Below are 25,505 nucleotides of genomic sequence, written 5' to 3'. Positions count from 1 at the left end.
TACCTAAATGGGAAAGAACACATAGAAAATGTTGTGGGGAAGGTGATTTACTGGCGGAACATGCCACAGAACTACTAATGAGACTGCTTACACTACGCTTGTCCGTCCTCTTTCAGAGTACTGCTGTGCGATATGGAATCCTTGCCAGATAGGATTAACGGAGTACACCGAGAAAGTTCAAAGAAGAGCAGCATATTTTGCATTATCGAGAAAGAGGGGGGAGAGAGTTACCGACATGATACAGGTCTTGGTGTGGACATTATTAAAACAAAGGCATTTCTCTTTGCGGTGGGAGCTCCTCACGAAATTTCAATCACTACCTTTCTCCTCTGAATATCAAAATATTTTGTTGACGCCGACCTACATGGAGAGAAATGATCATCATAATAAAATGAGCGAAATCAGAGCTCGCACGGAGAGATATAGGTGTTTGTTTTTTCCGTGCGCTGTTTGAGAGTGGAAGAAGTAGAGAACTATAGTGAACGTTGTTCGATGAACCCTCTGTCAGGCACTTAACAGTGATTTACAGAGTATCGATGTAGATGTAGATGTAGATGTAGATTAGAAGATTTAATCCCTCGGTATGCATGGGACTGCGTCACTGAGTGAATATTAACTTTCAAAATGGATTCGAAGACCTCATCAGATTTTTTTAAATATATCAATATAATCTGCCCAAGTTATTTCAGCGCTCGCTCAGTTCTTTAAATTTGTAAGAAGACAGTCTAGATTGTAGCTTCCCAATAGTGTTCTCAGTACGTATGCACGTTCTTCGATAGCAAATAGTCTACAAGTAGACTTGACTGATCACATTATAAACTGTGTGGCCAAAATTCACCGGAAGTGTTGTCGCATTTTAAGTTGCGCTGTGTATGCATCCAGTTGTTGCGGCTAGATGCGGAGTAAGGCGCCAATGTAGACATGACATCTGACCAGTCTGTTACAGACACGCACGTGTTGTGGGCTTTCCCCACGTCGAGCGTCAACAGTAGGCTATGAACATTGGATGGTGAGCGGTACGGATCATCCACGAGATTACACAGACTTGTCTAATTGTATTCAACTTGTCGCGCTTTTCATAAATCCGAGATAGAGTACAATCAACTGCTTTATTCTAAATTGATTCCACCACCTAAAAACTCCTTTGTTCCCAATGACCTAAATGTTGCCTGGTTCTGGTGTAACATAACAGACACCTTCTGCCACTACACAAAAGTATATGAAATTATCCGTTCCTTTTAATACTTTTACTTATATTTACTTTACTACCTTCACTCATGCGGTTACAGTTTTCGTATTTGGTTTCTCTTTCAGATATTATTCCCAGCTTCAGTAGCATGCATTGGAAGTCAGAATCACTTCTTATTCGCAGTGGCTTAACCGGCTTTGACAGGGATGACTTCAATCAACTTATCTTGCAAAGCCTGACATGAGAACACTGCTCATCTTGATTTTGACACTATTTTAGAAAAGACTGTGTTTCAGTCGAAGCAAAAAGCCAAAATATGATAACTAATTTCACTTAAAAACCGATGTTTTAATTACAGTTACTTACTTAAAACATCGATGAAGATATAGCAGTAACATCCGTAACGTCTTACCTAAAGTTATGGTTCTGAACTGTTTAGAAGAGAAGAGAACAAAGCTTTCGAAATGTGGTGCTACAGAAGAATGCTGAAGATTAGATGGGTAGATCACATAACTAACGAAGAGGTATTGAATAGAATTGGAGAGAAGAGAAATTTGTGGCACAACTTGAATATAAGAATGGATAGGTTGGTAGGGCATATTCTGAGGCATCAAGGGATCACCAATTAGGTATTGGAGGGCAGCGTGGAGGGTAAAAATCGTAGAGGGAGACCAGGAGATGAATACACTAAACAGATTCAGAAGGATGTAGGTTCCAGTAGGTACTGGGAGATGAAGAAGCTTGCACAGGATAGAATAGCATGGAGAGCTGCATCAAACCAGTCTCTGGACTGAAGACCAAACCAACAACAATGGTTCTGTAATCTTCTTATGGAACAAAACTATTTCATGTACAATGGAGATTGTTGCTAATACTTTTTACGCTTTAAATATTATATGTACTAAAAAAAACTGCATAACTTACTTAGTTCAGAATACGTGTTGGAGCAGCATCTAGAATTTGGAAGTAAATTGGTCAATTTTCCCAAAACTTCTTGACCGATTTACTTCAAAATTTGAGACGATGCTCTGATACGCATTCGGAAGGACATAAGTTATATAGTTTTTAGCACATATAATACACAAAGCAAAAGCGTTGTTACCTACAATCTGCGAACACTTTCGAACGATTGCTTTTACACATTTCAGCGATACCCCAAATCACTGCAAGTTTTTTGAAACAACTATGTGCATGTATTCTGTTAAAACTGACTGTGAGAAAGAAAATGCTGTACTTTGAAAAGGTGCGGTTTCGTTTTCTTTCTAGCAGTCCGTTTTAACTACGTTAGCAGAGCATTTAAATAATAAGACAAATTGTTTCTCCTATATATGTAGTTCCTACGTGCATATAATTTTAAACAAAAATTGTATACACAAAAATATGCTGTTTCATGGAAAGACATGTATTGAGGAAAATATTTACGTCTGGAATCCCACACGATATCTGGTTGCGCAAAAACGTTGAAGAATTGAACTCCACAACGGTAGGATTAGTTGGATTATACGAGAAGATGTATAATATAAAGGGAATATATTCCGAGTATACAATACATGCCCTTGATGGAAATTATCTTCACCATAAATGGTATCCGAAAAAGCAGAGTACGAGCGGTAGCTGACTTCCAAAACGATGTCATGGAACTCGGTTTTCACCCAGTAAAACGAATAACAGGAGACGGACCCTCGATAGTTGACGTAGAAACATCTAACAGAAAAGAGTAAAAATGAAAAATGCGTGGATACAAGAAAAGCGTCATTCCCTTAGTAGGATTACTAAGTTTTGAGTAAGATGAGAAGAACGTGAGGAGGAAAGCTAATTAATCCTTTTACTTGCTCTTTAATGGGCCAAACGAAATTAAAATACTATCAACACATCACATTCTACACGTTCAAATGTGTGTGAAATCTTATGGGACTTAACTACTAAGGTCATCAGTCCCTAAGGTTACACGCTACTTAACCTAAATTATCCTAAGGACAAACACATACACCCACGCCCGAGGGAGGACTCGAACCTCCGCCGGGACCAGCCGCACAGTCCATGACTGCAGCGCCATAGACCGCTCGGCTAATCCCGCGCGGCATTCTACTCGCGAAAGGCATATTATTCGTACACCTTATGCTGCATTGATGAGTATGTTTCATTTATGAAAACCATATAGGGCATGGTCCATCTTTGGCGGTATATAAGCATGAAACTCTACGCCAGTGACACTCAGTTTAAGCTTTAGAACATCGAGGAAACTTTTAGTATCATTTGGATCTCTTTTGGAACACTAGACACCCTGAGGCCAGAAATTATAGAATCCGTCGTAATTTGTTGTGTGCAGTCTCGAAAAGGAGCAGATGTGTAGTGGATGGAGCTGAACCAGAAAAATGTTTTCTTTTACGGCGCTTCAAAGGCTGACGCGCAGCAAGGCTTATTCTTTGCAGAAACTTTTGTGTACCTGTTCGCGCTGTTCAGTGACAATAGTCACTGACGTCTATTTTGTTTTTCCTTATTATTGCAGTACCTCTATAATTATTCTGAACTGCAAGTACGTCATAATCGTTGTAGTGCTGGGTTGATTTACACTTATGGTAGGGTTTACAGACAAGCTGCCTGTGGAGGCTCGGTAGCTGCATCTATGACAACAGCCGAAATGAACATGTGCTACTAGCGCTACTTTCTCTAATGTGCTGACAGCACACGGAAGTCATACGCAACCTTGTCTGCTAAATAAGATGATGATACAAGAAACACTATAGCGGAGATTGTTGTACCAGGAGCACAGTGTAGCTAAGGAAACAGGGCGTTACCTGCTGCATGTTTCAGTCTAGTGACTGATTTCAGAACCACATGAAGGAAAGCGCCGTTGAAACCGCCATAAGCAGTTTCTGACATTGTCTATTGTTTTTGCCGTTGTGAGACAAGAGGTTGTGTTTTGTAAAGCGTTTGTAGATAATACGAGTTCTGCATATTTAAGTGCTGTATGGCATATTAAAGCTATTTGGAGAATATTGTTAATTATTCAGTTAGAGAGTTTTATGGAGAATAAAATTCTGTTTATTTTTAAAGCTAGGTACATAACGTGTGAACGGTTAAGTTATACTTCGTCAGGCGTGATCCATGTTGTACCTTGAATCGGAAGAATGGAGAATGTCGTATTTACAAATCAGATGAATTCCTTTAATGTATTAACAATTTTACCTGTCTTACAAGGGAAATTTGCGCTAATTTCCAGTAATTTCTATTTCAGAACTTTTTAAACTTATAAGTCGTTGCTTCTTAGTCTGATTTGACTTACTGAGTATTGGCCCTGTTGAGGTCTGCTTGCCGTTGTTTTCATTGGTATGAACTCGAGACCCGCACCCCCTCCCCCCCCCCCCCCCACAAAAAAAAATGTATCTCAAATCCACAACTCCTATGGCTATAATAAGCTTGCAGGCCTTTAGTGCATTGCTTCACTATTGCTAAATACGTATGGGTGATGGCTATAGGTCATTATCTCCTTCTCCTCCTCTCTCTGCCCAACTCCTCTTCATCTCCTCTCTCTATCCATCTCCTCCTTCACCCTCTCTACTCTCTCCACCTCCTCCTCTTTGTCCATCTCCTGCTTCCCTCTCTCTATGTCCAACTGCTCCCCACCCTTCATTTCTGTCCATCTACTCCCCCTCCCCCCTCTCTGTCGCTTAAAATGAATGGGCAAATCGATTGGGGTCATTGGTACACGGAATAAGAGAGTGACCTCTCCAGGTGCTGGATCTGTGACGACAGTAGCTTCAGTGACACTTTTTCGTACAGTTTTTGCCTGCAAAGTGGTAGCATTACAAACTTTCGGACGATCCAGATCCCGTAGCAGTTTTCTAATCATAAGTCTATAAGCCATAAATACAACTTTCCGAATATAGTGATATTCTGTTACAACTGACAGCAAGGAAACAGCACATGGAACTCGGGCAGAAAACCGCTACTTACATGATTTGTTCAACACGAGCGCCAGAGACGTAGACGAAATGCTGCACTCGTACGGCGGCGTAATCAACAGCTGCTAGAAGCAGTTCCGGTGGAATCTGAGTTACGTGCTCCTGTATACCTGCCTTCAAATCAGGTAAAGGCAGAATACAGAATATGTTCCTGATAAACATGTTCTTTCAGATATTGTTAGAGCCAAAATAACATGGATTCAGATCAGGTGATTCTGCAGGCCACGACTCGAAATCTTCTGGAGATCACGTTGCATTAAACAGACCTTTCAATTGGCAAACGACATGAGGTGTTGCTTCATCTTGCAAGCAAACTAGGTTTTCCACACAATTTTGCTCATTAAAAGTAGGAGTCACATATTGTGCAAAGGGGTCTCAACAACGGGCAAATGTCACAGCAAACCCTATAGGCCCTTTGGACGTATTCTCCTCAAACAAGAAAGGACCTAGAATAAAGGTGCCTGTGAATCCATACCATACAGTCACATACGGCGAGTGTAATGATCTTCGTGCACAAGACGCGGTTTTACGGTGGCGAGAATTCAGTAGTTCTGTGTGTTCATTGCAGCCTGTAGTGTAAAATGTGCTTCGTCATTACACAAAATATTGCCCGACCATATGTCATCAACTTCAATGCGTACCAGAAATCGAAGAGCAAATTGAGAACGTTGCTTCAGATTATTAGGTTTCAGTTCTTGCACAGTCTCGATCTTGTACGGGTACCAGCGTAAAATAGACTCCAAAACTATTGTTGACCATGGGATAGTCAATTCTCGTAACACGCACAATCACCAGCACTACCTGAGCACATCCTGCATAATCAGTTACAGCAACCGCAACCTCCTCAGTAACTTCCAAAGAAACAGAACGCCTTCTTCTTCTTCCAGGTGCCACACCAAGTTCACCCGTGTTTTCGAATTTGATTATCATCTTCTTTAAACCCATTAACGAGACTGGGCTTCTCCTCAGTCCTTTCAGTTGGTGATACTCTCTCACTGCAACAACGTAATTGCTGCTGTTCACGTAAAACAGTTCCACTAACAGCGCAGTATCTCTCTTCTCGATAGCCATACTGTTCACTCACTTGGTGGCTTATCAAATAACACAGTGGATATGATACCGTCACACAAACTGTGCACCACAGTCTAATACATACAGTCGCGACACTCTCTGGTGTGAAAGATGTTACAAGCGGTGAGAAAGCAGGCAGTGACACGTATCGCAAGGATAATACAAGTCATGTTTAATTTCTAGTTTATTAACGAAACTATTTTCATATCTTTGCGTTCCATTCTTTGCTACATTGCCATGGGACATAAATTATAGTGAAATAAAAGAAAAAAATGACGAATTTCAATGATTGAATGAGATAAGCTACAACTTATTAATGAAGAAATACCTTCGAATACGTGCGTAATTGCAGCGTACTCCGCTGACAACAAAAGAATATATATTCATAAGTTATACGTGAGAAGCATGTATTCCTGTTGTTATCTGTTCTGATTATGATAGGCACTTTCCTTGACAAGTCAAAAATGTTTTATGGAGTCTAATGATTCCCTCATTATAACATATCGCTCGACGTTCTGATACATGAATATTTTTTTAATTTAATTACTTTTGCTTCAAAAGCTAGTATGTTAGAGATTCTTGCCGTTTGTGACTCAGATGTAGCAACAATTATGGAATTTGGTTCTTCCCTGTTGCAAAACACTTTTATTTCATTTTAACATCTTTCATGACATATGAGCGGTTTCTCCTTCAGCTGCAGGTACGTTGGCTTATTTCGTACGTTAAATAATGTGGGTATTAGATCCATATAGGTTTCCTACGTTCCACATTCGTTGATTTGGCAGGAAGTGTACCGAACGAAACATCGAGTTGTTGGGTACATATATAACGTCTTCCTAAAAAAGGTCAGGTCTTCTGGTGTTTACTGATACTTTTTTGTTATTAAAGGAAAGCATCATTCTTCAGTAAATATCCTCACGTTATAAGATAATCGTAAATGTGTCCTGTTAATCTACAGTTTCATGTCTCCCAATGACCTTAGGTTAAAAAATGAATGACAAATGTGATGCTTTTTTAGTCACTGTCGGTTTTTATGGCACTCTATACGATCCCCAATGTAAAAAAACTACGTTAAAAACCAGTATAAACGATAGTATTCACACGCACTCGATATCGTACTCAGAAGCTCAGAAGTCTCACTGACCGCTTGGTGTGCCGCTAACGCTGTGCGAAAAAAGAAAAACAACATACGGAGTGTCGCGACTGTTTTGTTAGACTGAGTGTACAGCGTCAGATTCGCAGCTGGTAGGCACAATTATAACTTTTTTTTCACCAGCGTAAATCTATTCCATGTTAACGCATTAGCATAGCTACCAACTGTCGCTGCCACACAATAATCACAGTTAACACTGGACCTCTTTGAGTAGTTGTACTTTATTGATAACCACCAATTAACAATGTACAGTGAGTACACTGACGGAAAAGAACATGTTGACCGATCGTTATAAAAGTGGTGCTCCAGCATTCTCATCTCTTTGTGAGACATTTATTAAAATTTCACCGTCATGCGAGCTTATTTTCAGTATTTTTAGTGTGAAAATAAACCATCCCTATAAATGTAGAATGTTGCGAGTGTGGCTGCATCACAGTTATTGGGTGCGTCTAACGATACTGCGATTTTTCTGGTGGAGACGCAAGACAGCGTACTCACAGGATGAGCACGTGCATTTTACGAGGGACTTGGGAACATCAATCGGGAAAAAGGCCAAACAGTTGGGTATAGCGCAACGGCTGCAGAAGAAGTGGTGACGAGGTTTCACTGAACTCAGGACAGCACCGTGGCAACAAGAGTAGGCACGGGTGTTCGCAGGACTACACCACACCACGAGAAGATGGTAGAAATGTTGGACTTTCTCTGGCGAATAGACAAATGACAGCAGCTGAAGTCCGGGCAGAGGTCGCAGGTAGAGTGTCGTCACGAACCGTCAGGAACAGAGCAATGAAAACTGTGTCAATATCTGGAGATGATTTCCTTCGTTTACTCCTGACACCATACCAAGGACAACATTACTTGTCACCTGGGGTACTGAGTGGCGTTCTGTCGTGTTCTGTGACGATTCTCGCTTCTGTTAGAAGTGGTCAGTAGAGGACCTTGTGTAAAATCTCAGGAATACCTCTACAACTTCTCGGATTATGGTGTGAGTAGCTATTGGATAAAGACAACAGTAGTGATTTGGTAACTATTGAAGGGTGGCTGAATGCTCGCCTGTACGTGGGAAGAAATGTAAAACCTGTTGGCACACCCTTCAAACCAGGGTACCAAACTGCACATAGTGTGTCCCAGATCCGTTAGGACTGTGGCTATGAAACATATAATCACGAATTATGTTCACAAAACCCTTGTATTTATTCAAAATATCTTCCCCGGTAGCATTACACGGCTGAAACATATTTAAAAGTGTTTTGGAACAGTCACAGGAGTCCTGTTTTGGAATTGCCTTTGTACGCAGAACTATTTTCTAGGATGTTCCTAACTGCGTCGTAACGGTGTCCTTTCCTTGGCAACTTCAATTTGGGGAACAAGCAGAAGTCTACTGGCGCCAAATCCGACGAATACGGTGGGTGGTACAGGACTGCGATCCGTTTGCTGACCAAAGGCGATCTTCACTTTGTGGGCATGGGAGGCTGTCGCGGAGGGCGCCCAGGAAATTTCTTCTCGGTATTTCGGTTAAATTCGACGATTTATCGCCCACAAACACAAAACTCAACACAAATCTTGATGTTGCCTCGGTGGTCCACCGCCATTTTCCGTCGAGTGTGAGATGCGTACTGTTACACTACTGGCCATTAAAATTGCTACACCAAGAAGAAATGCAGATGATAAAGGGGTATTCGTTGGACAAATATATTATACTAGAACTGACATGTGATTACATTTTCACGCAATTTGGGTGCACAGATCCCGAAAAATCAGTACCCAGAACAACCACCTCTGGCCGTAATAACGCCCTTGATACGCCTGGGCTTTGAGTCAAACAGCACTTGGATGGCGTGTACAGGTACAGCTGCCCGTGCAGCTTCAACTCGATACCACAGTTCATCAAGAGTAGTGACTGGCGTATTGTGACGAGCCAGTTGCTCGACCACCATTGACCAGACGTTTTCAGTTGGTGAGATATCTGGAGAATGTGCTGGCCAGGGCAGCAGTCGAACATTTTCTGTATCCAGAAAGGCCCGTACAGGACCTGCAACACGCGGTCGTGCATTATCCTGCTGAAATGGAGAGTTTCGCAGGGATCGAAAGAAGGGTAGAGCCACGGGTCGTAACACATCTGAAATGTAACGTCCACTGCTCAAAGTGCCGTCAATGCGAACAAGAAGTGACCGAGACGTGTAACCAATGGCACCCCGTACCATCACGCCGGGTGATACGCCAGCATGGCGATGACGAATACACGCTGTCCGTTCACCGCGGTGTCGCCAAACACGGATGCGAGCATGATGATGCTGTAAACAGAACCTGGATTCACCCGAGAAAATGACGTTTTATCATTCGTGCACGCAGGTTCGTCGTTGAGTACACCATCGCAGGCGCTCCTGTCTGTGATGCAGAGACAAGGGTATCCGCAGCCATTGTCTCCGAGCTGATATCCATGCTGCTGCAAACGTCGTCGAACTGATCGTGCAGATGGTTGTTGTATTACAAACGTCCCCATCTGTTGACTCAGGGATCGAGACGTGGCTGCACGATCCGTTACAGCCATGAGGATAAGATGCCTGTCATCTCGACTGCTAGTGATACGAGGCCGTTGTGATCCAGCACGGCGTTCTCTATTACCCTCCTGAAGCCACCGATTCCATATTCTGCTAACAGTCATTGGATCTCGACCAACGCGAGGAGCAATGTCGCGATACGATAAACCGCAATCGCGATAGGATACAATCCGACCTTTATCAAAGTCGGAAACGTGATGGTACGCATTTCCCCTCCTTACACGAGGCATCACAACAACGTTTCACCAGGCAACGCCGGTCAACTGCCGTTTGTGTATGAGTAATCGGTTGGAAACTTTCCTCATGTCAGCACGTTGTAGGTGTCGCCACCAGCGCCAAGCACTTGTGAATGCTCTGAAAAGCTAATCATTTGCATATCACAGCATCTTCTTCCTGTCAGTTAAATTTCGCGTCTGTAGCACGTCATCTTCGTGATGTAGCAATTTTAATGGCCAGTAGTTTACATTCGCTACCAGAATGCCTGCTGCAGTGATGCTAGCACTTTGACCTCCTAGATGGCTGTACTTGAATGTTCAAGGATCGTAAATCCATAACTCTCCACAGTACGCCGTTGCAGTTTGGAATTTCACACTAGCAGTACAGATGGATTTGGGATACGCTGTGTATAATCGGGCAGCATAATGCAATACCCACACGGCATTTCGCAGCACAAACGTTGTCAAGAATGTACGGATCCTTGACTGACATATCTGGTCTTATTATTTGCCGCCCAGTCGTCATGCCTGAGATGTGATGGGAAGTCGAATTCTTGCATAGCACCTCCATCCAGCCGTCTCCTTGAGTTGGCACTGCATATGTTTGAGGTATGGCAAGAACAAAATGCTTGAAATGGTTCTGAGCACTATGCGACTTAACTTCTGAGGTCATCAGTGGCCTAGAACTTAGATCTAATTAAACCTAACTAACCTAAGGACATCACACACATCCATGCCCGAGGCAGGATTCGAACCTTCGACCGTAGCGGTCGCTCGGCTCCAGACTGTAGCGTATGGCAAGAACACATGAATCTGTTCGTTCCCCTGGGGGTCGCACTTCATATTGGTATTGACGATGAAAGTCATTTCCGAATGGAGTTAAAGATTAACCAGCTAACTTTCGTTATGCGAAGAATACCTCCACACAGTTTGAGCAAATATCGGACTTCATGGTGTAGCACTTTCCACTTGCGTCAGTGCGTTTAGAAGTCCGACAAAAGCGCTTTTGCTTGTGGCGCTGTTCCCGATTTTCTTTTAGCTGCCGAGCATTCCTGTAGTGTCCCGCGTATTAAGACGGGAGGCGAGACAGAGTGTCGGGATAAGCCGGTGTGCCGGAAGGCTGCGAGGGAGCAGGTGCAGCCGCCGTGGGGCGTAAGGCGTGGGCTAACCCGCTGCAATCAATAAGACCGCGGTCGGCAATGGCTGCTGCGCCGGAAGGAAGGCAGGAAGGAAGGAAGGAAGGAAGCGGCCGCGGGACGGGGCGGCGCGGGGCTCAGAGCCGCGCCTCCAGACGCCCGCGCCACGCCACTGCACGCGGCCTCACACCCGGCGGCGCGCGGTCGCTGCCCCTGCCAACTCGGCAGACCCGCCGCACTCCTCGATTGGACTAGAGTTCCGCCAGCTGCCGTCGATTGGATTGGAGAGCTGTGGTGGAGGAGCGTACATGTGTTAAGAGTTGGGGAACCTCATTCACCTTAGGGTTAAAAATGGTTCAAACGGCTCTCAGCACTATGGGACTTAACAACTGAGGTCGTCAGTCCCCTAGAACTTAGAACTACTTAAACCTAACTAACCTAAGGACAGCACACACATCCATGCCCGAGGCAGGATTCGAACCTGCGACCGTAGTAGTCGCGCGGTTCCAGGCTGAAGCGCCTAGAACTGCTCGGCCATACCAGCCGGCTCACCTTAGGGAACTACACTACTGGCCATTAAAATTGCTACACCAGGAAGATGACGTGCTACAAACGCGAAATTTAACCGACAGGAAGAAGATGCTGTGATATGCAAATGATTAGGTTTTCAGAGCATTCACACAAGGTTGGCGCCGGTGACGACACCTACAACGTGCTGACATGAGGAAAGTTTCCAACTGATATCTCGTACACAAACAGCAGTTGACCGGCGTTGCCTGGTGAAACGTTGTTGTGATGCCTCGTGTAAGGAGGAGAAATGCGTACCATAACGTATCCGATATTGCTCCTCGCGTTGGTCGAGATCCAATGACTGTTAGCAGAGTATAGAATCGCTGGGTTCAGGAGGGTAATACGGAACGCCGTGCTGGATCCCAACGGCATCGTATCACTAGCAGTCAAGATGACAGGCATCTTATACGCAAGGCTGTAACGTGCAGCCACGTCTCGATCCCTGAGTCAACAGATGGGGACGTTTGCAAGACAACAACCATCTGTACGAACAGTTCAACGACGTTTACAGCAGCATGGATTATCAGCTCGGAGACCATGGCTGCGGTTACCATTGACGCTGCATCACAGACAGGAGCGCTGCTATGGTGTACTCAACGACGAACCTGGGTGCACGAATGACAAAACGTCATTTTTTCCGATGAATCCAGGTTCTGTTTACAGCATCATGATGGTCGCATACGTGTTTGGCGACATCGCGGTGAACGCACATTAGAAGCGTGTATTCGTCATCGCCAAACTGGCGTATCACCCGGTGTGATGGTATGGGGTGCCATTGGTTACACGTCTCGGTCACCTCTTGTTCGCATTGACGGCACTTTGAGCAGTGGACGTTACATTTCAGATGTGTTACGACCTGTGGCTCTACCCATCATGCGATCCCTGAGAAACCCTACATTTCAGCAGGATAATGCACGATCGCATGCTGCAGGTCCTGTACGGGCCTTTCTGGATACAGATAATGTTCGACTGCTCCCGCGGCCAGCACATTCTCCAGATCTCTCAGCAATTGAAAACGTCTGGCCAATAGTGGCCGAGCAACTGGCTTCTCACGATACGCCAGTTACTACTCTTGATGAACTGTGAAATCATGTTGAAGCTGCACGGGCTCAAGCTCTGTTTGACTCAATGCCCAGGTGTATCAAGGCCGTTATTACGGCCAGAGGTGGTTGTTCTGGGTACTGATTTTTCGGGATCTATGCACCCAGATTGCGTGAAAATGTAATCACATGTCAGCTCTAGTATAATATATTTGTCCAATGATTACCGGTTTATCATCTGCATTTCTTCTTGGTGTAGCAATTTTAATGGTTAGTAGTGTAGTTCACTGGTGACCATTCCTTTTTGGAACTCATTTTATTTTACTCGCTTATCATCCCCCTTTTATCCTGTTATGTAACAGGATGTCAAACCTTTCAGATGTAACACCTTTCAGCCGTCTAGTTTCTGAACTTATTTTATTTGGCTACCAGTTTCGGCGATTTACTATGCCATCATCAGGCCCCTGACCGACGAGTAGGAGGATTCAATCTACTAATACCAGTATTGCTGACCCCTGTTTTGACCAGAACCGAGGTGGAGCCTTCCTACACGTCGGTCAGAGGCCTTAAGATATGTAGTAAATCGCCGAAAATGGTAGCCAAATAAAATAAGTTTGGAAACTAGACGGCTGAAAGGTATTTCATTTGTCATCCTGCGTCGAACAGCCGAGTTCCGCAACCATCTCTGAAAAGATGGATATACAGAGTCAGGTAAATCTCTATGTCTGTATCAAATTTTAACTTGCTTTCATTAAACCATTTATTAAAAATAAAAAGACGTTATTTTTGTTAAAAATATAAGTCCATATTTATAAATTAATATTTCCCTTTCTTAATATGTGTGCAGTTTTATAAAAAATGAAAGTAATTATTTAAATAAAAATAATTTTTAATATAACGAGTTTTTAAGTTGGAATAAAAGCATAAAATAATTTATCCTAACCAAAAAGTGACTCCCAACCCCATAAAGACTATGCTGAGAATGGGTGCTTGTAAATTTTTAATGCCTATGGAAAGATTTGTAATGAATTGGTGGTGCACACGCAATACACAATTCATGCATGAATAATTCAGTTCCTAACCATAATCTGTTCCATGCATCCCATGTTTTTCATTATCAATCTCACAAGTAGTGACAAAAATTAACAAGCACAAATTTTCAGGATGAGGTGTTTGGTATCTTATAGGGACTAGACGAGCTTATTTTATTAGATATTCACTTGACGGCATTTGTCAGATTAGCCTATTTAACTTGCACTGGTACAGAAACCTTAAATCCTCTCGTTGAAGCGATGCATTATTGTGTGGGTTTATTTCATTTTTCCTCTTGTTCTATTTTTTTCCTCTTTCCCAGAGCTGAATTTTTGATTCAACAAGAGAGCAGTATCTACTCAGTACTTGCGTGTCTATCACTCTTGATGTTAAATCTTTATTTACTGTTATGTAATCAGTAACATATCTGTGAGATCGTGCAAACCATGTGCATTTTTTATAAACTTTTTTTAAATGTATTGATTACTTTATGCTCCTTAAAGGTGACAAACTCCCTCAGTTTTTATAACTTTGAAATTAATGGTTTAATTCTCCGTTACCGCTCAACGGGCGGTTGCGTTCTTTACCTATTCATGCATATAGACTGATGTGACAAAAATCACTAGTTACAGCCCAATATCGTGTCTGGCCTCCTCTTGGCAATTTTAGTACAGTAACTCGACTTCGCAGGACTCAACAAGTCGTTGGAAGTGCCCTACAGAATTTATATGTTATACGTATGCACGGTGGCTGTTCTTTCAGACGTGTCCGAAAGGACAGACACCTCATGGAATCCGCACCTGTGATACGTTATATATATATATATATATATATATATATATATATATATATATATATATATATATATATATATATATATATATTGAAGGTGGAGTGGGGAGAAAGAAAAGGAAAGGAAAGGGACTGCCATGTCAGCTGCATGGGGTCGTTACGCGGTATCAGGGGCGACGAGCGATAACGTGTGCTGGACCACGACCAGAACCCAGGATCTCCTAGGCAGGTGCGGTAGCCACTGCACCATGCGGGACGCAGTGTTTATCGCAACCGCGTGGACTATCTCGGCAGGCCTCACAGCCGACCCACATTCCCACCGAGCGTCAACTATCTGCAGTCCTTGTCCTTTACCTCCAAGCTCGCCACTCTGAGATTCCTGCAGGAGGTTGGACGTATTTGTGCATCCGCAATGAAGAAGGTGGATTCTTGTCCATCGAGGCGAATTAATATTATGAATAGGTGGTGTCTGCTCTTTCAGACATTTGTCGGAAAGAACAGACACCACGGATTCATATAAGACACTTTGTTGCTTCAGCGCCCAGCTGGTTTAGGAAAATGTCGATAATGCATAGATTATGTGTTTTCCTCAAAACATACTGACTGAAATAAGAATGGAACTTAATGTTGAGGAACATCTCGAATTATTCGATTATGAAAAGGACTTGGGTAGATTCAAAAGACCCCCTATGGGATATTTTGATAAAAAGAGGATGTCTTCTCCAACTTGTAGAAGTCATAATAGTATTATACCTTGGCTCACAAATAATACTGAAAACAGAAAAATCTTCTATTCGAGGAAATTTATATCAAGCAAACAGTACATCAGGGCTGTAGTATGTATCTTACACTTTTATTAATGCAGTCCAATATAATGCGAGGTGTGGCAGGGGGCGAAAGACGTTCTGAAGGGCTGAACGGAAGGCTTCTCCAGTTTGTCTGACCAAGCGGTTTCAGGCTCTGTCTCCGGCTGATACTGATCTTCGGACGGACATGGCTGCTTGTCCTGTTCCAGAGGTTACCCCTCAGTCTGCAAGATCCGGGCGGTCGCAGAGGGTGGGCTTACTGGTAGTAGGGAGCTCCAACGTCAGGCGCGTAATGGGGCCCTTTAGGGATATGGCAGCAAGAGGGGGGAAGAAAACCAATCTGTACTCCGTGTGCATACCGGGGGGAGTCATTCCAGATGTGGAAAAGGTCCTTCCGGATGCCGTGTACGGCAAGTCTCTAGAGGAACGGAAAGTTCCAAATGATTGGAAAAGATCACAGGTAGTCCCGGTCTTCAAGAAGGGTCGTCGAGCAGATACGCGAAACTATAGACCTATATCTCTGACGTCGATCTGTTGTAGAATTTTAGAACATGTTTTCTGTTCGCATATCATGTCGTTTCTGGAAACCCAGAATCTACTCTGTAGGAATCAACATGGATTCCGGAAACAGCGATCGTGTGAGACCCAACTCGCTTTATTTGTTCATGAGACCCAGAAAATATTAGATACAGGCTCCCAGGTACATGCTATTTTCCTTGACTTCCGGAAGGCGTTCGATACAGTTCCGCACTGTCACCTGATAAACAAAGTAAGACCCTACGGAATATCAGACCAGCGGTGTGGCTGGATTGAAGAGTTTTTAGCAAACAGAACACAGCATGTTGTTATCAATGGAGAGACGTCTACAGACGTTAAAGTAACCTCTGGCGTGCCACAGGGGAGTGTTATGGGACCATTGCATTTCACAATATATATAAAAGACCTAGTAGATAGTGTCGGAAGTTCCATGCGGCTTTTCGCGGATGATGCTGTAGTATACAGACAAGTTGCAGCATTAGAAAATTGTAGCGAAATGCAGGAAGATCTGCAGCGGATAGGCACTTGGTGCAGGGAGTGGCAACTGACCCTTAACATAGACAAATGTAATGTATTGCGAATACATAGAAAGAAGGATCCTTTATTGTATGATTATATGATAGCGGAACAAACACTGGTAGCAGTTACTTCTGTAAAATATCGGGGAGTATGGGTACGGAACGATTTGAAGTGGGATGATCATATAAAATTAATTGTTGGTAAAGCGGGTACCAGGTTGAGATTCACTGGGAGAGTCCTTAGAAAATGTAGTCCATCAACAAAGGAGGTGGCTTACAAGACACTCGTTTGCCCAAGAAATTCACAGTGCCGTAGACACTGGCGAGCAGATTGATGCCGTATTCCTGGACTTCAGGAAGGCATTTGATACGGCTCCGCACTTACGTTTAGTGAAAAAAATACGAGCTTACGGAATATCGGACCAGGTTTGTGATTGGATTCAGGATTTCCTAGAAGAAAGAACACAACATGTCATTCTTAACGGTTCAAAATCTGCAGATGTAGAGGTAATTTCGCGAGTACCGCAGGGAAGCGTGATAGGACCTTTATTGTTTACAATATACATAAATGACTTAGTTGACAACATCGGTAGCTCCGTGAGGCTATTTGCAGATGACACGGTTGTCTACAAGAAAGTAGCAACATCAGAAGACTCGTACGTACTCCAGGAGGACCTGCAGAGGATTAATGCATGGTGCGACAGCTGGCAGCTTTCCCTAAACGTAGATAAATGTAATATAATGTGCATACATAGGGGCAGAAATCCATTCCAGTACGACTATGCCATAGGTGGTAAATCATTGGAAGCGGTAACGACCGTAAAATACTTAGGAGTTACTATCCGGAGCGATCTGAAGTGGAATGATCACATAAAACAAATAGTGGGAAAAGCAGGCGCCAGGTTGAGATTCATAGGAAGAATTCTAAGAAAATGTGACTCATCGACGAAAGAAGTAGCTTACAAAACGCTTGTTCGTCCGATTCTTGAGTATTGCTCATCAGTATGGGACCCTTACCAGGTTGGATTAATAGAAGAGATAGACATGATCCAGCGAAAAGCAGCGCGATTCGTCATGGGGACATTTAGTCAGCGCGAGAGCGTTACGGAGATGCTGAACAAGCTCCAGTGGCGGACACTTCAAGAAAGGCGTTACGCAATACGGAGAGGTTTATTATCGAAATTACGAGAGAGCACATTCCGGGAAGAGATGGGCAACATATTACTACCGCCCACATATATCTCGCGTAATGATCACAACGAAAAGATCCGAGAAATTAGAGCAAATACGGAGACTTACAAGCAGTCGTTCTTCCCACGCACAATTCGTGAATGGAACAGGGAAGGGGGTATCAGATAGTGGTACAATAAGTACCCTCCGCCACACACCGTAAGGTGGCTCGCGGAGTATAGATGTAGATGTAGATGTAGATCTATACTTGAGTATTGCTCATCAGTGTGGGATCCGTACCAGATAGGGTTGACGGAGGAGATGTAGAAGATCCAAAGAAGAACGGCGCGTTTCGTCACAGGGTTATTTGATAAGCGTGATAGCGTTACGGAGATGTTTTGCAAACTCAAGTGGCAGACTCTGCAAGAGAGGTGCTCTGCATCGCGGTGGAGCTTGCTGTCCAGGTTTAGAGAGGGTGCGTTTCTGGATGAGGTATCGAATATATTGCTTCCCCCTAGTTATACCTCCCGAGGAGATCACGAATGTAAAATTAGAGAGATTCGAGCACATACGGAGTCTTTCCGGCAGTCGTTCTTCCCGCGAACCATACGCGACTGGAACAGAAAAGGGAGGTAATGACAGTGGCACGTAAAGTGCCCTCCGCCACACACTGTTGGGTGGCTTGCGGAGTATAAATGTAGATGTAGATGTAGAATGCTCTTTTCTAGGAATAGAATTATTGTTCAGAAAATTTTGAGGATGAGCTTCTTATATCTGTGTATGATCATCAGAATCGATGGTCACGGAGTAGATGAAATTAAGGAATTCTGCTACTTAGGCAGTACAATAACGAATGACGGCCGGAGCAAGCAGGACATCAAAATCGGACTAGCAATGACAAAAAGGGCATTCCTGGCCAAGAGAAGTCTACTAACATCAAATATCGGTCTTAATTTGAAGAATAAATTTCTGAGAATGTACGTCTGGACTACAGCATTGTATGGTATTGTATGGTGGTGAAACATGGACTGTGGGAAAACCAGAACAAAAGAGAATCGAAGCATTTGAGATGTGGTGCTACAGACGAATGTTGAAAATTACGTGGATAGATAAGGTGAGGAATGAGGAGGTTCTGTGCAGAATCGCAGAGGAAAAGAATATGTGGAAAACACTGATATTAAGAAGGGACAGCATGATAGGATATCTGTTAAGGCATGCGGGAATGACTTCCATGGTACTAGAGGGAGCTCTAGAAGGCAAAAACTGTAGAGGAAGACAGAGATTGGAATACATCCAGCAAATAATTGAGGACGTAGGTTGCAAGTGCTACTCTGAGATGAAGAGGTTAGCACACGAGAGGAATTCGTGGCTGGCCGCATCAAATCAGTCAGAAGACTAACGACCAAAATAAAACAAAGGATCACTAACACACTATTCGTGGCATAACGTGAAAATCTCTCTACAAAGTTCGACATTATAGCCTTTAGAGGCAAATATATAGTCCGAAAAAAAGAATAACTCTACATAACACACCTACTCACCTACTGGACAAGCGTCTCACTTCCAACGTCTTGGCTGTAATGTACCTCGTGACAATCTTGCCATGTTGTTATTGTGGTCTTCAGTCCGGAGACTGGTTTGATGCACCTCTCCAGGTTACTTTATTCTGTGCAAGCTTCTTCATCTCGCAGTACCTACTGCAACCTACATCCTTCTGAATCTGCTTAATGTATTCTTCTCTTGTCGTCCCTCTACCACTTTTACCCCCCACTCTGCCTTCAGTTCTAAGTTGGTGATCCCTTGATGCCTCAGAACGTGTCCTACCAACCCATCCCTTCTTCTAGTCAAGCTGTGCCACAAATTCCTCCTCTCCCCAATTCTACCCAGTATCTCCTCATTACTTACGTGATCTACCCATCTAATCTTCAGCATTCTTCTGTAGCACCACGTTTCGAGAGCTTCTATTCTCTTCTTGTCTAAACTATTTATCGTCTATGTTCCACATCCATACATGGCTACATTCCATACAAATACTTTTAGAAAATACTTTCTAACTCTTAAATCTATACTCGATGTTAACAAATTTCTCTTCTTCAGAAACACTTTCCTTGCCATAGTCAGCCTCTACTTCAAAAATGGTTCAAATGGCTCTGAGCACTATGCGACTTAACTGCTGTGGTCATCAGTCGCCTAGAACTTAGAACTAATTAAACCTAACTAACCTAAGGACATCACACACATCCATGCCCGAGGCAGGATTCGAACCTGCAACCGTAGCGGTCGCTCGGCTCCAGACTGTAGCCCCTAGAACCCCACGGCCACTCCGGCCGGCAGCCTCTACTTCGACCATCATCAGTTATTTTGCTCCACAAATAGAAAACTCATCTACTACTTTAAGTGTCTCATTTCCTAATCTAATTCCCTCAGCACACCCGATTTAATTAGACTACATCCCATTATCCTCGTTTCTTTTTTGTTGATGTTCATCTTATATCCTTCCTTCAAGACACTGTGCATTTCGTTCAACTGCCCTTCCAGGTGCTTTTCGGTCTCTGACAGAATTACAATGACATCGGCAAACCTCAAAGTTTTTATTTCTTCTCCATGGATTTTAATTCCTACTCCGAATTTTTCTTTTGTTTCCTTTACTGCTTGCTCAATATACAGATTCAGTAACATCGGAGATAGGCTACAATCCTGTCCCACTCCCTCACTAACCACAGCCTCCCTTTCATGCCCCTCGACTCTTATAACTGCCATCTGTTGCGCAATTAGAAGAATTCTATCAGGGAAAATGTGAAAAGGAACAAGAGCGATATTTTATAATGATGACTGTGCCTGTTTTGCTATAAGACTCAGAGATTTTCCTAATAGTGCCCATCCCCAAGGTAAGATCAAGCCTTTCTAATTCGACTGTATCTTAATGTATGCCAATCTGAAAATGACTGCCGGCCGAAGTGGCCGTGCGGTTAAAGGCGCTGCAGTCTGGAACCGCAAGACCGCTACGGTCGCACGTTCGAATCCTGCCCCGGGCATGGATGTTTGTGATGTCCTTAGGTTAGTTAGGTTTAACTAGTTCTAAGTTCTAGGGGACTAATGACCTCAGAGCCATTTGAACCATTTTTTGAAAATGAGTTGAATTAGTCGAAAAGCGCATCACTGATGAATAAATATACATTAATTTTAGATCTCAATCAAGACTGTTTTCTTCTTCTCGTTCTACATACTTGTTGCTGTATCACCACATGGACTGCAAAACCCTTTACATTTCAGAAATATATTTCGAGAACTATTACCTTGCAAAACAAATCTCCTTTTTCAGTTTTTCACAATGGAAACACTTACGATACTTGTAAAGTGATCGGGTGAAAGCCCATCACAATCTTCTCAGATTTTCTTTCGACTGTAATCAAATGGGGGAGGTGATGGAGTGACAAATATTTATTCAAATAGTCCAGAAAACAATAAAGAATCCAACCGTTTACATTGACTCATGACAGCTGATATTTTACTAACTTTATAGTGCCGGTCGGAGTGGCCGATGGGTTCTAGGCGCTACAATCTGGAACCGCGCGACCGCTACGGTCGCAGGTTCGAATCCTGTCTCGGGCATGGATGTGTGTGAAGTCCTTAGGTTAGTTAGGTTTAAGTAGTTCTAAGTTCTAGGGGACTGATGACCTTAGAAGTTAAGTCCCATAGCGCTGAGAGCCATTTGAACCATTTTTTGAACTAAATAGTAAACAATATGAAATAATTATCTGAGTAAACAAGATTCACAGTTAGAAAATTGTGTTCCCTGAACTAATTTGCTTGTCCTGTTCACGATAACATCACAAACAGATGTGAATAAAGCAAACTCACAGCTAATGTAAAGCTACTATGTAACTACTACTGTGTTCCAATATTGTGTCTAGACCACCCCCTCAGTAGCGTAGCCTACTGGCTTTTCCAACACTGTTAACAGAAGTTGTCACAGTCATTCAAGGGGGCATTGTAACAAATTAATTTGTTTTTTATACTTCAAAGACAAAACTGTATGTTGTTTCTGTTTTACTCTATAGCCATCGATGCTGCGATTTTCGTTTCTCCAATTTAAAAAATAGCTGAGGCTCGTATAGTCACCTGAATACTGTCTTTCTTCATCTGTCAGCTTTCGCGTAACGACGTTATTTCTCGTTACTTATGCTACTACAAATAATAATAATAACAATAGTAATAAAAAAGAATTGGCCTCCGGTATGTTCTGCAAGTCGTAAGAGGCGATGAAAAGAACAAACCACTAATAGGGCTAACCCCCCTTTTAGTGTGATTAGTTGGTTCAGGACAGAACTAAAGAAGCCTCGGACAAGCGCCGTCATGGTCGGGGACGACGCTTGAACCCTATGCCCGCCCACAATGGTAACGACACTGCTAGCCGACTGGAAAATGATTTAAATCCAAATAGAGGTGTTTTGCAGGATATGCTTCCTGCAACCACCCTAGAAGGAAAACAAAGACAGAGGATGAGATGGTCAGATGAAGTTAATCGACACCTCATGTTCTGTTATTACTAAGCAACAAACCTAGGAACCAAAACAACTGGATACAGATCACAAGTATACACAACATTTATAACCTGATACCCAGAATTAAAATTTTTAAAAGAACAACGACTAGAAGATCATATCCGTGTAATAATCAAAAATAACAGGATACCCAAGTCAGAATTAGATAACATCAAACAACAAGTACAACAAATACTGGAACAAAATAATGTGCAATCAGAAGAAGAAGAAAATACAGTAATGGACTCAAACATCCCAGAGCAAACAAACAAAGAACAACACACATCAATTAAACAATCAGAGGAAAACGAAATCTTAAGACAGCCACCAGAACAAGCACAGATAGAACATGAAGTGACACACATGTTAGATATAGAAGAAAAATTTCAGCTGACATATATAGAATACAAAGACACAAATACAGACATTAGACCATTCTTGCATAGACCACCAAATAACCCACAAGTCGAAACAACAATAAATACTATCAACACAATCATACACAACAAAATAAATGAAAACACAACTATGGAAGAGTTACAACTACTGGTTTATATAGGAGCACTCACTACACTAAATATAGACACTAGGCAGAAATCAGAACCAACCAACACACAGAAGAAACCCACAAAACCAGCATGGCAACACAGGCTACAGATCAGAATAGAAAAACTGAGAAAAGACATCGGACAGCTAACACAATTTATAAGAAATGAAATGTCAGAAAAAAAACTAAAAAGGTTAGGTAAAATCTCACAACAAGAAGCGATAGAGCAATTAGATGAAAAGAAGCAGAAATTACAAGCATTGGCCAAACGACTTAGAAGACACAAAAAAAATGAAAATAAAAGGAAACAGAACCAAAGATTCAACACAAACCAAAAGAAATTTTACCAGACAATAGATAACACACACATTAAAATAGACAATCCACCAAACATAACAGACATGGAACACTTCTGGAGCAACGTATGGTCAAACCCGGTACAACATAACAGGCATGCACGGTGGATACAAGCAGAAATAGACACATACAAGATGATACCACAAATGCCTGAAGTGATAATTTTGCAACATGAAGTCACCCAAGCAATTAATTCTACTCACAATTGGAAAGCCCCTGGAAAAGATAAAATAGCAAACTTCTGGCTAAAGAAGTTCACCTCAACACATTCACATCTAACTAAATTATTTAACAGTTACATTACAGACCCATACACATTCCCTGATACACTTACACATGGAATAACTTATCTGAAACCTAAAGATCAAGCAGACACAGCAAACCCAGCTAAATATCGCCCCATAACATGCCTACCAACAATATACAAAATATTAACTTCAGTCATTACACAGAAATTAATGACACATACAACACAGAACAAAATTATACATGAAGAACAAAAAGGCTGTTGCAAAGGAGCACGAGGATGTAAAGAGCAACTGATAATAGATGCAGAGGTGACACATCAAGCTAAAACTAAACAAAGGTCTCTACACTACGCATACATTGATTACCAAAAAGCTTTTGATAGTGTACCCCACTCATGGTTACTACAAACATTGGAAATATACAAAGTAGATCCTAAATTGATACTGTTCCTAAACATAGTAATGAAAAATTGGAAAACCACACTTAATATCCAAACAAATTCAAATAATATCACATCACAGCCAATACAGATTAAGCGTGGAATATACCAAGGAGACTCATTAAGTCCTTTCTGGTTCTGCCTTGCTCTGAACCCATTATCCAACATGCTAAATAATATAAATTATGGATACAATATTACTGGAACATACCCACACAAAATCACACATTTGCTATACATGGATGGCTGCAACAACTCAACAAATTACTAAAGATAACAGAAGTATTGAGCAATGATATAAATATGGCTTTTGGAACAGACAAATGTAAGAAAAATAGCATAGTCAAGGGAAAACACACTAAACAAGAAGATTACATATTGGATAACCACAGCGACTGCATAGAAGCGATGGAAAAAACAGATGCCTATAAATATCTAGGATACAGACAAAAAATAGGAATAGATAATACAAATATTAAAGAAGAACTAAAAGAAAAATATAGACAAAGACTAACAAAAATACTGAAAACAGAATTGACAGCAAGAAATAAGACAAACGCTATAAATACTTATGCTCTACCAATATTGACCTACTCATTTGGAGTAGTGAAATGGAGTAACACAGACCTAGAAGCACTCAATACACTTACATGATCACAATGCCACAAATATAGAATACATCACATACGTTCAGCAACAGAAAGATTCACATTAAGCAGGAAGGAAGTAGGAAGGGGATTTGTCGACATAAAAAACCTACATTATGGACAGGTAGACAATTTAAGAAAATTCTTTCTAGAATGAGCAGAAACTAGCAAAATACACAAAGCAATCACTCATATAAATACACTGGCTACACCACTGCAATTTCATAACCACTTCTACAACCCTTTAGATCACATAACATCAACAGATACGAAGAAAGTAAATTGGAAAAATAAAACACTACATGGCAAGCACCCGTATCATCTAACACAGCCACACATCGATCAAGACACATCCAACACATGGCTAAGAAAAGGCTATATATACAGTGAAACGGAAGGATTCATGATTGCAGTACAGGATCAAACAATAAACACCAGATATTACAGCAAGCATATTATTAAAGATCCCAATACTACAACAGATAAATGCAGACTTTGCAAACAACAAATAGAAACAGTAGATCACATCACAAGCGGATGTACAATACTAGCAAATACAGAATACCCCAAAAGACATGACAATGTAGCAAAAATAATACATCAACAACTTGCCATACAACATAAACTAATAAAACAACACGTTCCCACATACAAGTATGCACCACAAAATGTACTGGAGAATGATGAATACAAATTATACTGGAACAGAACCATTGTAACAGATAAAACAACACCACATAACAAACCTGACATCATACTCACCAATAAAAAGAAGAAATTAACACAACTAATAGAAATATCCATACCCAATACAACAAATATACAGAAGAAAACAGGAGAAAAAATTGAAAAATACATCCAACTGGCTGAGGAAGTCAAGGACATGTGGCATCAGGATAAAGTTGACATTATACCAATTATACTATCAACTACAGGAGTCATACCACACAATATCCACCAGTACATC

The sequence above is a fragment of the Schistocerca serialis genome, chromosome 6, assembly GCF_023864345.2.
Source record: "Schistocerca serialis cubense isolate TAMUIC-IGC-003099 chromosome 6, iqSchSeri2.2, whole genome shotgun sequence".
NCBI lineage: Eukaryota > Metazoa > Arthropoda > Insecta > Orthoptera > Acrididae > Schistocerca > Schistocerca serialis.
Note: the sequence above shows the minus strand (reverse complement) of the source record.